The 13,991-nt window shown below is 41.3% G+C and overlaps 1 long non-coding RNA gene across 1 annotated transcript; it reads left to right on the forward strand.

Annotated features, from left to right (window-relative positions):
• The first annotated feature begins 446 nt into the window (after positions 1 to 446).
• LOC125094938 (uncharacterized) lies at positions 447 to 8,924 on the forward strand. Its single transcript, XR_007125743.1, has 3 exons — positions 447 to 715; positions 8,138 to 8,183; positions 8,912 to 8,924. It is a non-coding gene; the product is annotated as an uncharacterized LOC125094938 (long non-coding RNA).
• The last annotated feature ends 5,067 nt before the right edge of the window (positions 8,925 to 13,991 follow it).

The raw sequence follows: 13,991 nt of genomic DNA on the forward strand, positions 1-13,991 counted from the left end.
TTCGGAATTTGAATTTTCCTGTTCAATTTTCATGTTGACAGAGTATGGATAAAGGCTTGAAAGGCCCCCCTGTTTTTCTTCCTATATCCCTTAATAGGATAAAATAATTAAGCCAACTAAGCCATTCCATGGCTTTAATAAAGTTGGTTTTTTTTTTTTTTTTTTTGGAGTTATTTTCTTTTTTGGAGTACATAATCCTGTATTAAGGAAAACAAATCAGCTGAGTATCGTCGTTACAGCCTGCACAGCCTCCGAAGGTTTTAACTGAGCTTTGGTGTCTTGCCATTTCCCCACTGGGAGAGCTGACCTGCGGACTTTGTCCACTCGGTGTCCACTCCGAGTTCCTCTGATTTCCCACCTCCCACTACACGGAGTCCTGGTGCTTCCCTCAGTCAAACACCCTTTGCTTTTCCAGGCAAAGGGGCGGGGGCTGAGCCACAGTCGGCCCGTCGACTCTGTCCTGGGAATCTGAGCGTCAAGTACCGGGGTCCACGCACTGGGAACAGTTGGAGCTGACGGTCTCACAGTGCGCTGTGCGGGGACGTCGCCCACACGCACACGCAGATGGCAAGCTGATCTCCCAAGTCGCGTGTGTTTGTTGTGCAGCCATATTGCTTGATCGTTAAATGAGAAATTCCTATCGAGATTTTGGAGTGTGACCCTGTGTGTTTCCGATGGGAAGAGAACACGATAAATATGCAGGGAGTACAATTAAGTATTTCTGGGGGAGCGATTTCTGGGGGCTCCTTTAACTAGAGGCTTTCGGGTGTGAGAATTCCTGCTTCCTGAAGTGCTGGAAAGTTAAGGTCAGATGCTGGCTGGGTTTCAAGTTCTGAGACAATGCCAGCCAATTTCAAAGCTGGTGTTTGTGTGTGCGTGCATATGTGTGTGTACAGCACTGGGGAGGAAAGGCAGCTTCTCAAACTTTGCTTTGAAAGATGCCAAAACACTGAGACACATATTTGTATGGCAAAGATCTGTGTGTTTGGATGAAACCTGTCTCGTTCATAAACACAAAGCACAGGGAGGCCTCCCGCTCCTGCCCTGCTTTTGAACTTTTGTTCACATGAAGCAATTTCCCTCACCTCGGCTGCTGACCTTCCCTTATAGTGGAATTCACGAGTACGGTGAGTTGGCAAGACACTGATGGAAAGAGAGGGTGTGTTGGCCTCCACTGCATTTTTCCTGAACACTCTGAAATATCAGGATGTGTGGAACATGAGTCATCACTTTCTGTTGGAAACTTTCGTGACCTTTACAGAGTAGGTCAAATTCCTCCCAAGCTCTGCTTCTTCACACCCCAGTGCATGACAGTAAAAGGGCAAATCTGAGGGAGGTAAAGCACATTCATATTTTTTTTTGCAATCTGTTGCACATTATTGTTTTTGACACACTTTGCTTCACATGACAGTACTAATGGTGGAGACGAAGGTCAGGAGTGACGAGAGACTGCCTGGCCGGCCTCGTGTGACTATTCAAACTCAGGTGGGGTCAACCCAGAGCCCTGCTGGAATGAGCAGGGTAGAGAAGGTGGTGGGAGGCTTGCTGAGGGTTATAGGAGAGGCTCCCGAGGCAGGAAGGCCACATTCTAAATGGTGAATCCCCGGCATTTAGCAAACTGGGACTCGATTTGACAGACCAGAACAAAACAGCCAAGGACCATTTTGTGGAGGGCCACATAATCCCACACTCCGTCAGCCTGAGGGCAGCCTGGTTTGGCCACTGATGTCAATAGTGCTGATGTTGTGTACACTATGCTCTTAAGAACCTAGGATCTGGGGCATGGGGTAAGGGAGGTAGCTGGGGAAATTCACTGAAAAATTAAGTCTGAACAGAAGAACACGACCAGGGAAGAACCCAAATGTGTCAGCTCCCTTGTTGTAATTCTGTAGGAATACTTCGTCTTGAAAACAAAATCACTTAGAAATGCAGAAAACTATACAGTGAATTTTTCTTATTTAAATCTTACACCTTTAAGCCTTCTGATTGTTTTTTTATTTTAGCAAATTTTAATGAGACTCTTTCCAAAAGGAATTATACACTTTTTGGTTTCTTAAAAGATTTAGTAAGATAATATAACATTTTCATTTTCTCTGTTTACTGTCAGATGCTTTTCTGTCACCTCTCGTGTCTGCCATTCTGCCTCTCGTAGACGTTCTCCCCGTGTCTAATTGGCTGCTTGTGAATGGCGATGGCTACAAATTCAGCGTGGATAAGCTTAGAAATCTTGATGATATCCGCACTTCAGTGTATTAATTTTGGTGAAATGAGTTTGGTGACATGCCTTTTAGCCTCTTGGAGACCTTCAAAGATGTTCCTCAGAGGACTTTTTTGGTCCATCTTTGTATCTCAGTTGTGTCTTAGACATTTCAAGTTACCCTATGAGTGAACTCAAATAAACAAGGAGTCATCGGACTGACTGCTCTTCAAAGGTTAGAAAAAGAATCAAATCTATCTGTCATCCAATTGGGACTTGGAGTCAGCCGCAGAGTAGGTGGCAAAGTCATTTAAATTCAACAGCTTAATCATGATTCCCATGCTGACTTTGTCGGAGTGAATGCAGAGGAGTCTTTCATAGAGAAGATGCTGTGTCAGCATCAGGAGACGCAGCGGACGGCTCCTGAAGACACTCCACACTGGGGGCAGGCAGAAGTGTAGGGCTTGGACGCAACAGACATAAACTAGACAGGATGGGAGGGAGCCTTCCATGGTGTGGCGGAGGGACGCTGCGACCATGGCAGGGAGGTAGCAACCTGGGGTTTTTAATGGAGCCATATGTGAAACTGTAGGTGACCTGTGCTTTGGAGCTGTATTTGTCAAGAACTCAGATGCCTTGTGAGACTTGGAGCATCTTGAAGTTGGGGAGAAGTGCCCCCTACCACCAATATTTTATTTTAGAATAAGGAACCTAAGCTGAAAAGAACAAAGTCTGTGCCCTAGAGTAAACTAGGACAAGAACCCTGTGACTCCAAAGCCAGTGGTATTTTTCCTTATATGATAGTATTTTAAATGTAAATTTTTAAAAAAAATTTTATTTATTTATTTGACAGAGAGAGAGGTCACAAGCAGAGAGGCAGACAGAGGGGGGTCGAGAGACAGGCTCACCACTGAGCAGAGAGCCCGATGCGGGGCTCGATCCCAGGACCCTGAGATCATGACCTGAGCCGAAGGCAGAGGCTTAACCCACTGAGCCACCCAGGCGCCCCTGATAAATGTAAAATGTTTTTAAATGTAAAATATTATGAATACAATAAAAAACTTTCCACTAGAAACAAACCTATTCTATTTTCTGGATATAAAAATCTTGATGTTAAGTTTAGGTGATTTTTCACATTGAAACAAAAAATGACAATTGATCACCTAAGGTATGATGGCAAAATGATTCAGAAAAGTTGTTTTTATCTATTTTTATCTATCAGTAGATGGCAGGAGATACCATCAAATCAAGATTAAAAAGAAGAAACAAATGATAGAATTCAGTTATTGTTCCTTGTATTACCTGGAAAAATTGGTATCCAGGGTAGTGAGTGTGCTGTTATGTTGGTACCTGGGGAGAGAGTATTTTTGAATATGGATTTGAGTTCAATTATTAGTTTCCTGATTAATCTGGCATGATTATAGTTGGTTTAAAACAATAGTCAAATGTTGGAACTCAATTTACTCTCTTTTGAAGAGACACCTGGAGAAATGATTCATCACTCATGTTGCTAAGATTAATTGGGCATTATAATTGTGTTAAGTGGATTCACACACCATGTAAGAATCCAGGAGCTTTTCCTATTTTCTTTTACATTTTTTTCCCCCTTCAAGCAGAGATGAGAGCAAATAGAGCTAGCTAGCTTCAGCGTGGGTGAGGGGAATCCAGCATCATAACTGGCTCTGTCCGAGGTTATGCAGGTAGAGACTACAGTTAAAACAGTATTAACTAAACACAAGGATGTTTTCCACATGTTTTACTAGACTCCTCTGGTCCCACTAATGACTTTTCTATCCAAATAGAGGTCATTTTCATCAAGATTAAATTTGATTTTACTTATTCATTTTTCTGAAGTACAGAATTCTCTAAGAAGCAGTGGTCCCAAGTTTCCCTTATTTGAAGATTACAGAAAGGAGAAAAGCCTGTGGAATTTTCAAGAATTGAAATGTTCAGTCTTCAAGCGTTTGACTCCCTTTTTATCCACTGGTCGCCACTTCACAATGATATGACTCTTCTCTCTGATACAAGCATTTGAAGCTACTTTATTTTTTAACACTTTCATCATTTGAATCTTATTTCTTGGAGAGTTTTTAATAAAAAGCTCAATCCATTTATTGATTTTTTTCTCTCTCTTAGACAACAGTTTCACTGAACACAATCCATAGGTTAGGAAGGCAAGCTGCAGGAGCATTTCGTGCACATCATGTCTGCCATCAATCTTGGTTAATGCTGAGTCGGAAATCATCGCGGCCCGGACGCCTCTTGGGTGTGACAGCAAGCCGCAGAGAGGAGCCAATCTTGGAAAACAGAAATGGAACTGGATTTGCTTTCAAGTCAATCCTATTATTTTTTCTTACAAATTTCTCCACTGGGAGGAAGCTTTTACTCAAGAACACCTTGGATTTTAAAAAAATCCAAACTGTGACCAGGACCGAAATATCCTGTCAAAGACTATTAAAAAAAAAAAAAAAATCTTTCCAGTCTCTGTAGTTTGTTACTTGAAATTCCCACATTTGTCAATCAATTAGTGCTACTGAAATTGACATTGTGCCTTTGCATTGTTGGAAATGCTCTTTTGGGTCAGGGTACAGTACCTCTAGGTATGGGAAGGCAGGTGTGGGGCATGGAGTAGTCTGAACACCTTTTTTATAGTGATTTTGTAATTTATCATATGCTATAAATCTAATACCCTTTTCTATTATTCAGCAACAGCCCTTTCATACTCCGAAGTGACAATAAATTACATGGTCACCCTATTCAGTGGTTGTCTGCTTCTCCTTACTTCCCTTTCAAAAGAGTCTGCCTCTCCTATTTTGTGTGCACCATTATCTACTGAGCTCAACTGTTACGGATGCATGACATATCCTTATCATAGTCTCCTCTGCCTGAACCTTGTTTGTAACAAAGAGTCTTATAAATTCTTTCATATTATTAAGCTATAGATGAGTGAAGTATAGGTACTATCTTTATTAATGTATGCTCATTTTAATAGAAAACTTTTCAAACCAAGGAAATAAATTTTTAATGAGATATTTGTGAAGATCTGTGAAAAGTCTGAGATATTACCCTACTTGCAAACTAACATGTTAGCCTGTCAGTTTCATGGATGCTGGCAGAAGATATGAAATACTTGGGTCAGAGACAAAGGACCATTTATTACTCACAGTGATATTAGTAGCCAGATATTGGCCATAATTCTCATAGAGTGGTGGGAAGAGGGCCAGGTGACACCTACACATATGGTGGGTTGTCTTACAAGAGGGGAATCCAGAACACAGTGAACTCAAATCTTTGAAAATGGGCATAAGCATGTCTGCTGTTTGCTCTGGATGGAGACACTGCATACTCCACAGCTGTGTATTAGGCAAATATACTAAAGAGAATAGTTAAGAATAAAGACATGCTAAAACATGAGAGACCCATGGAGATTTGTCTCCCAGCAATAATTGCAGATAAATAAGACAACTAGGAGAGATCATTTTGGAAACCTGTTTCTGGCAAATTTTTAATCATGTATTTTGCTTATGCTAGGGTCTGACCTGAGTTTCCCAAATCATCCCAGAAGGCTAGTCTCCTTTACATTAGGTATATTTTTATCAATAAATAATAAGTAAGATCTAATTTTTTTCTGACAGTGAGAGTAATATTTGTGATTGTAATCTAATCACCAAGGGCAATCTCTGTTGAAATACTGACCAGGCACTTGGGTGTTTCAGTTGGTTACATGTCTACCTTCAGCTCAGGTCATGATTACAGGGTGCTGGGATCAAGCCCCACCTCAGCCTCCCTACTCAGGGGGGAGTCTGCTTGTCCCTCTTCCTCTGTCCCTTCTCCCACTTGTGGTCTCTCTCAAATAAATAAGTAAAATCTTTAAAACAAATACTAGCCTTTTAAATGCCTTAATACATATTTATTTTTTTATGTAAAATTGAGATCATTTTATGTACAGTGGGGTATCTTGCTAGTTTGGCTCATTTACATATTGAAAGCATTACTTCAAGTCATAATATGTTCCTTTAAATTATGAATTTAAAAATAATTACATAAATTTTATCATGGATATACCAACTTCTAAAACTATTTGTCAGAAAATTTGTTACCAAGTACTCTTACATCAAATAATCTGGTTTATAAATGCCTTTTAATGCTTTTACCTAGATTCCTCTAAGAAGGATTATTGGACTAAAATGTTTAATTTTTTTTCAAAGTCCTTGATCTCTACTGCCAAATTGCTTTCAAGAAAAGATTACATCAATTTATATACATGGTACAGTCTCTGAGATCACTTTTCTCCCTACAGAATCCTTACAATTGAATGTTTTAGTTTTTAAAATCCTTTAATTAGACAGCTGAAAAACATTTTTTTTACATATTATTAGTGAGGAGGAAATATTTTCTTTTGCCTTAATTGGTCATTTGTATTTGTTCTTTTATGAGTTGTTTATTCATGTTCTTTACTCATTACTCTAATAATGTTTTATTACTTTTTTTACTAAAGAAAAACTTTCTATATGTAACATTTTGTATACTAGAATTTTGTCAGATATTTCCCCAATATATTATTTTTAATGTGCTAATTCTAGTTTTAGATATTTGAAAATTAAAAAATGTTTTATTAAGGTAGCTAACTATTATCCATATGTTTTGTTTCTGTTGCTTAGAAATTCTTGCTTAGTTAGTAATTAAATATTTACTCTATATTTTCTCAGATATTTTATTTTATATTTGAACATTTTCACATTTAATTTTTTAAAAGTGTATTTCTAAATACAGATGTCTCCAACTTACATGGGTTCAAGTTATGATTTTTTTACTATGGTGGCACGAAAGTCATATGATTTAGTAGAAACCATACATAAAATTTTGAATTTTGATCTTTTCCCAGGCTAGCGATATGTGATAGTACACTGTCTTGAGATGCTGGATGGTGGCAGTGAGCTACTGCTCCCAGTCAGCCACGTAATCACGAGGGTCACCAATGGATACTTTTACAGTCATTCTGCATCCATGCAACAAATCTGTTTATCACTTCCTGCACAGTGTTCAATAAATTACATGAGATATTCAACACTTTCTTATAAAAGTTGGCTTTGTGTTAACTGATTTGACCAACTATAGACAAATATAGGTGTTCAGAGCACATTTAGGGTGGGGAAGGCTAAGATTTTGTAATCAGTAGCTTAGAGGTATTAAATGTATTTTCAACTTATGATGGGTTTATTGGGATATAACCCCATTGTAAATTGTGAAGCCTGTGGAAATTTTGGTATGGGATATAGGCAAAGAAATTTCCCTCTCTAAATAACCAGTTTGCCCAACGGTGAATGAGCTATTCCTCACTTAATTATTGGTGGTGCTTTCTTAATCAGGTACTAATATATTTGAGTGTCTATAAAATTAAGTGTTTGAGATGTATCCTTCCCTCCCTTCACAAATGCATTATTGAATGACAATCGTGCCTTGGGTACAGATGCATCTTATTGATCTTATCTCTTAAGGACTGGTATAAAATATATGAGAAATCTTTCATTTCATCTATTGATAAGAAATTAAATGACACAATACTTACCATAAGCCCAACATATGCTCCAAAATGTCAACAAAAAATATTTTCCCAAATTTAAGAAAATATTTAAATAGTAAAGGTAAAATGTATAATAATTTTTTTCACCAATCTTTCGTTTTTAATTTTTTGAGTCCTTGAGAAGTGAAAATTTATGCTATGTTCTTTTAGTGTGAAGTAACCTGTTTTAATATTCAGTTCTTATTCATTTGGAGAAAATTTGCTTCTCAAGTGGGACAATGCGTGTGTGTGTGTGTGTGTGTGTGTGGTCATGGAGAGACAGGGAGGATTTCCTTGAGAGACAGGCAGTGGAGTTGGACTATGGGAAGAGAAAAATAGAGTAAGATTAAAATTTTTCCCCGTTTTTTCTGTCAGAGCCAGACAGTAATAGGTAAGTTCTGGTTTCATGCAAAATCGATGGGGGTGAGTTATTTTGACAGAAATTTGCCATCCTTCACTGATCATGTGGTGTTCCAGATTATAAATATTTTAAGCCGGTACATTGCTGGTAATTTATTAGGCAGTATGAAATAATAAAAACAATGCGAAAGTCTAGAGCTGAAAATGCTTGGACTGGTGAAACAGAAGGTCTGTATAATTGTTGGGTGCTTTCTTGCGTAACCACTATAGGTTAGTGTAAAATTGTCTTCCTCTTTATTTTCCTACATGGATTGTGTCTTTCCCATATCAGGAAAAAAACAAACAAACCTGGGGAAAACATTTTTTTTTTTTGTTATAAGTCTAGCATGTAGTTTTATTTCAGTTTCCTTCAAATCTAAACAACATCTCTAAATTCAGACATTGTTCATCAGTATCCAATGTAAAAATTATATTCTTCACAGAATACAACCACACTAGGGTCCATGAAACTCACTCTCCATGAATTTGAGTTATTGTTATTACTTTTTCTTTTTTTTTTTTTTGTTAAGATTTTATTTATTTATTTGGCAGAGAAGAAGGCAGAGAGAGAGAGGAAGGGAGGCAGGCTCCCCGCTGAGCAGAGAGCCCGACTCGGGGCTCGATCCCAGGACCCTGGGATCACGACCTGAGCTGAAGGCAGAGGTTTCAACCCACTGAACAACCCAGGCGCCCCTATTGTTATTATTATTATTATTATTTTTAAAGATTTTATTTATTTATTTGACAGAGAGAGATCACAAGTAGACGGAGAGGCAGGCAGAGAGAGAGAGAGAGAGGGAAGCAGGCTCCCTGCTGAGCAGAGAGCCCGACGCGGGGCTCGATCCCAGGACCCCGAGATCATGACCTGAGCCGAAGGCAGCGGCTTAACCCGCTGAGCCACCCAGGCGCCCTGTTATTATTTTTTCATGCTAGTGGGTCACCAGCGGCTGGAGCCTACGTTGGAGGAGAGGCGCACGACTGCTCTGGAGACGCTCGGGGTAGAAGAGTGGCATGAGCTCTTCTTACAGGAGCTTAGGAGGGACCCAGGCAGATCCACACTCATCACACAGGGAGTCGAGTGGAGGCAGAGTCCAGTTAAGCACAGATTCTAGACCCCGGTGCCCCAGTCCCATCCTGGTTGCACCACTCGGCTTGAAATTTTTGTGTAAGCCACCGACCTTCTCTCCCTTTTAATTTTCTCATTGTAAGATAGATAATAATTCTACCCATTGAGTGTTGTTATGAGCACTAAAGGGGCTAAACTATATAAGGCACTTCGAGCAAGGACAGGCACAGACCAGAACGTGATGTCAATGTTTGTTAAATAAGTAAAATAAACTTCTAAGGACGGGTGTGACGGCAGGAGCGGGAGAAAGGCACATGGAGTCTCCAGGGGCTGGTTTGTCTGAGAGGGAGGATTCCGGGCTGGGGGCGGGGAGAGAAAATGGGTCTTGAGAAGATTCTGTGGCTCACAAGGTTTGGGTTCACTTCACACAGGGAGACTAAGACCATGATTATCCAAGTGAAGTGACTGATTTCCACGTGCAGCAGGTGAGTGAGAAGAAGACAGAAGCAGCTGGGGGACAGCAGGAGCAAGACCTGGGAAGCCCGACTCTGTTGTTCCTTTGAGCTCTCCAGTCGCTCACCTGTTTTTGAGTCACCTCAGATGTTTTTGGAAAGTGGGCGAGATACACATTTACTTATTTAATGAAATAAAAGAGAAGTCCAAGTCATAAATAATTAAGTTATCATCAGGCCAGGAGATCAGAGGCAGAGCCAGACGTGGGTTTAGGGAAACACTAATGTTCAGGCTGTGCACACCGTGCACGAGGCAACAGGCACATCTTGGAGTTTTGGGCTTGAGGAAAGGGAGTTACAGATGAAGCTACTCTTGTGGTGCATGTGTAGAGATTTTGAACAAGTGGAAAGAGAATTTACTTTTAATTTAAGTTGAGATGTGTTCAATATAATAGGCAACAAGGGCTTGGGGTAGAAGCAGAGAGAGAAGAGGAGAGGAGAAGGCACAGAGAGCTATTTTAGTGTGGGGCTGGCTTTGCCCTCTGCAGCAAACACCCAGAGACACAATGCCTACAGTCCCTCACTCCCTCACTAGAAGGAGTCACTGATGGAACTACTCTTTTTAATGATAACTTCTGTTAGCAGTGAAAGTATGTTTTTTTAAATTAAATTTGGAAATTTCTGCAACGCTGCTTCTTCAGAGACAAATGACTTTCTTACAATACGTCTAGTTAAATAAAATGCTAGATGTGAAAGGCTTTGCAAAACAGTAACGTGCTATCTCCATGTAAGGTGTTATCGTCACGTAGTGTGTGCTAGAAAATGCACAGTCAGAAGAGATTATTTTTGTGAACTGAGTAGCCAAATATGGGCAGCGTGACAGCACTTTGACGTGGAGTCGTAACTGAAGAACATCTAGGGCCAGAGAGGGCTGATGACGGCCTGGACGCCCACCTCCAGGAGTACCACTGGTGTAACCCCGCGGGGTCTTTGTTTTGTTTCTTTCTTTGGTCCGTTCTTGCTTACTATTCTTCAGTGAGTTAAAGACACCCTTATCGACTCAGCTAACAAGACCAGCAAGGGGGAGATAACTAATGTCCATCCACCTTGGGAGGTCTGCTGCTATGTGAATAAACCAAGCTTCAGAGAGGCTAGGATCTTGCCCAACATCACTGATATACTGGGAGATATGAGTGACCTGCTCTTCAGCTAGACTCGTAACTTACCCAGCCGAGCGGCAGAGCTCTCTGAAACTCAGCCGTGTGAATCTGGAGAATATACAGCTCCAAGGCTTCTCCAGATTGCTCATTCATGTACTTGACAAGCGCAATGGGCCTGCGCTGACACTGATCTGAGCATTATACAAACGTTACTCACTAACCGTCATGGCAACCTTACGAGGTAAGGACTATTTTTATTTTCATTGGCTCACTTAGAAACTGAGGCATAGGCAGTTAAGTAACCTGCCCAAGGTCACACCGCTGGAAAGTGGATTCAAATGCAGGCAGTCTGGTTGGGGGATCCATGTTTCTGACCACCATGCTATGCCATCTCTGCTCTATGTTACACTCCTTTCAGCTCTGGGCCCAACTTCAGACGGCCAGATCTGAGACGATCCTACCTTCTCCTTACACCGGGGAGCCCCAAAGTCTTTGAGGTTCCAAAGGAGGCCGTGAGCCTTTATGGTTCAGCAGATGCTCTCTTGACCTACCTTGGAGCATCCATGCCTGAAGGCATCTCTTGTGATGCCACCAGTTCAATCCCAGGCTCTTAAATTCTTGTCTATGGTTCTCAGAGCCAGACAGCATTTCCTCCTGCATAAAATACATCCTTATTCTCATTACATCTCCCCATAAAACTTTCATCAATTTGAAAATTGTAAAATGCATTCCTTTTTTATGCAGACATTTAATCTATGGTTAAATGACAATTGAGCAATATATCCTCCTGCATACTCAAATACCATCCCAACTCTGCAATTTGAAAATAAATTGACAATCTTAAAATTGGCATGGGTTTTAAGGAAATAAAACATTCTTAGCCACAGACTTTAGAGGATGTTTGTATGCAAAACGAACTACAGGATACACTGTGGCTGGATCAACAGATTCTGCTTAAGAGGGCTTCAGACAGAATGACCAGCCTAGCAAATCTGATTTGAATTTATCTGGGGGCCGAGTGCCATACTCCCTTCTTCTGTGCATGGATGAAGCCAGCACTTTCAACCTCTCACTTTCAGAAACAGTGAAGTTTAAAATATAAAGGTGTTGCTTTCGCTTCACACCTACGTGTCAGAGCAGGATATTCTGACTTCTCTTGATGGGCTCCAGGTGATATTAAGTGGAATGCAGGAAATTATAAAAATCAACCTGTCTTCAAAGTCTTTCTTTGAAATTACAAGATCTGAACCAAAATGCAAAATAAAATTACTTTTATTCTAAACTCCCTTCCATGATTTTTCATAGCTCTCTACCAAGGAACGAGTAAAATAACATATTTTTTTTTTTTTTTGGCCTCTAGGAAGGGGATGTGCCTTTAATATTTTCCAAAGAAACACTGTCTTTCTTAAACAAGCAGACACTTGCTTACTGGGTTTCTAAAGGATTTAGTTACTAACTTTCTCAAAAATTAAGAAAGAAAATTTCTGCATGTCAACTCATCAGCATAGTGACTTACACGTTAATAAATTGCAGAGCATGGATTGTAAAGAATCCAGGTAGCACTGGGAACAGTAGTACATAACCAACCATAATTGTGAAAAGGTCAAGATATTCAAACGCTGTCGTCAGAGAACTCGCCAGCACCGCGAGAGCAAGGGTCCTGATCAAAACCCAAGTCTGGTAGAAACTGCGTGTTCTATAAAGCAAAACAAAATACAGAGTAATCAAGACTATAACTCTGAAGACACGCTTTCCTGTCTTGCTACACGAAAAGTGCTTGGCAGACCCACAGACTTGGACGGGGGTGACTGCGTAATGCGGAATTTAGGCCACACCCCAGACTCTCTGAATCGGAATTTAATTTTTAACAAGATTCAGGTGATTCACACGTACATGAAAGCTTGAAAACCATATAAAGTGTTTTTTTAGAATGGAGTTATGTGAAAAATTGCCATTAAAAAAATAAAAAAAACAACCACGATGCCACGTAGCAGGAGAGAATGCTCAGCCTTATTTCATGACGGGCCGTTATTTCCTAACCGGAGAAATCTGCATATTCCATGGTTCTGGAAAGATAAGGACAGACTCCGGATTATGGTTCCTCGAGGAGCAGAAGCAGTTATGGGGGAAGGCATGCGGCTCATCATTTCAGCAACAACAAAAGAGGCTTGACCTGCCTTGTTATTTCTGACACGTCACCTTGCGTTTCTCGTCACATTACGCGGGTGGATTCTCTCCCGTCCTTTTTTATTTTTGGGTCAGAGAGGGAGACTGACCTGGAGGTTGCTGCAGGCATTTGGAAATACGGTTTTTCCTGTCTGTTCCGTTCCATCCGAGGCTGAGCTGTCACCGCTCTTACCTGGGTGACTTTAAGAGCTTATCAGTTGTGAGACCGTGGAGATAACTGGAACCATCCAGAAATCATCTCTCCCGGGACATGCTAACCGGCGTTAGTAATAAAACACAGCTGCGATAGGCTTTGTGGGAAAAATGAAAATCAGAGCGGGACTGAGAGCGAGGAGGGCGAGGGCGCCGGGTCGGGCCCAGGAGGGCCACGTCCAGAAGTCAGAGGAAGGATGAGCAGCGGCACCAGTGACGGGGAGGAAACGGCCATCAGGCACTCCCTGCTCTTTCTCGGCGGCCTGACAGCACGGACGGCACCTGCCCGCACACACGTCTTGATCTATCATCTTGGAGAAGTTTTATGCTGAATTTACTGGGGAGGGAGATGTGGCTGCTGGACACGAAGACCACATTATTACTTTTTACAGTTCCCATTAGCCCGAGAAGTAGGGGAGTGCAGTTGGCTTTTTAACCTCGAAACATTCTCCCTGTGCATAGGGGGAACCGGAGTCCAGAAGCTCTGGGGGAAAGAAAAGCCCCTGCGACGGCACCAGTACGGCTGTCCGTGGAGTGAGCTGCTACACCTGCGCACGTCACTCCTCGTCGGGCTCCGGGAGGTGGCGGTCCTGGCCGGGGCTTCTCTTTTCCCAAGCAGCCGTCACTTGAGGTCCGCTCAAGAGTTACCTTAGGAGAAAAACTCTCTGGGACTCTTTCTGGAACTCTTGCTTTCCATCATTTCGTAACGTGGGAGCATACACAGAACTTGCGTAACTTTAAAAAACATCCGACGTGTTATATCGTTGTCCGTATC

The sequence above is a fragment of the Lutra lutra genome, chromosome 3 (assembly GCF_902655055.1).
Source record: "Lutra lutra chromosome 3, mLutLut1.2, whole genome shotgun sequence".
In the NCBI taxonomy this organism is placed as follows: domain Eukaryota; kingdom Metazoa; phylum Chordata; class Mammalia; order Carnivora; family Mustelidae; genus Lutra; species Lutra lutra.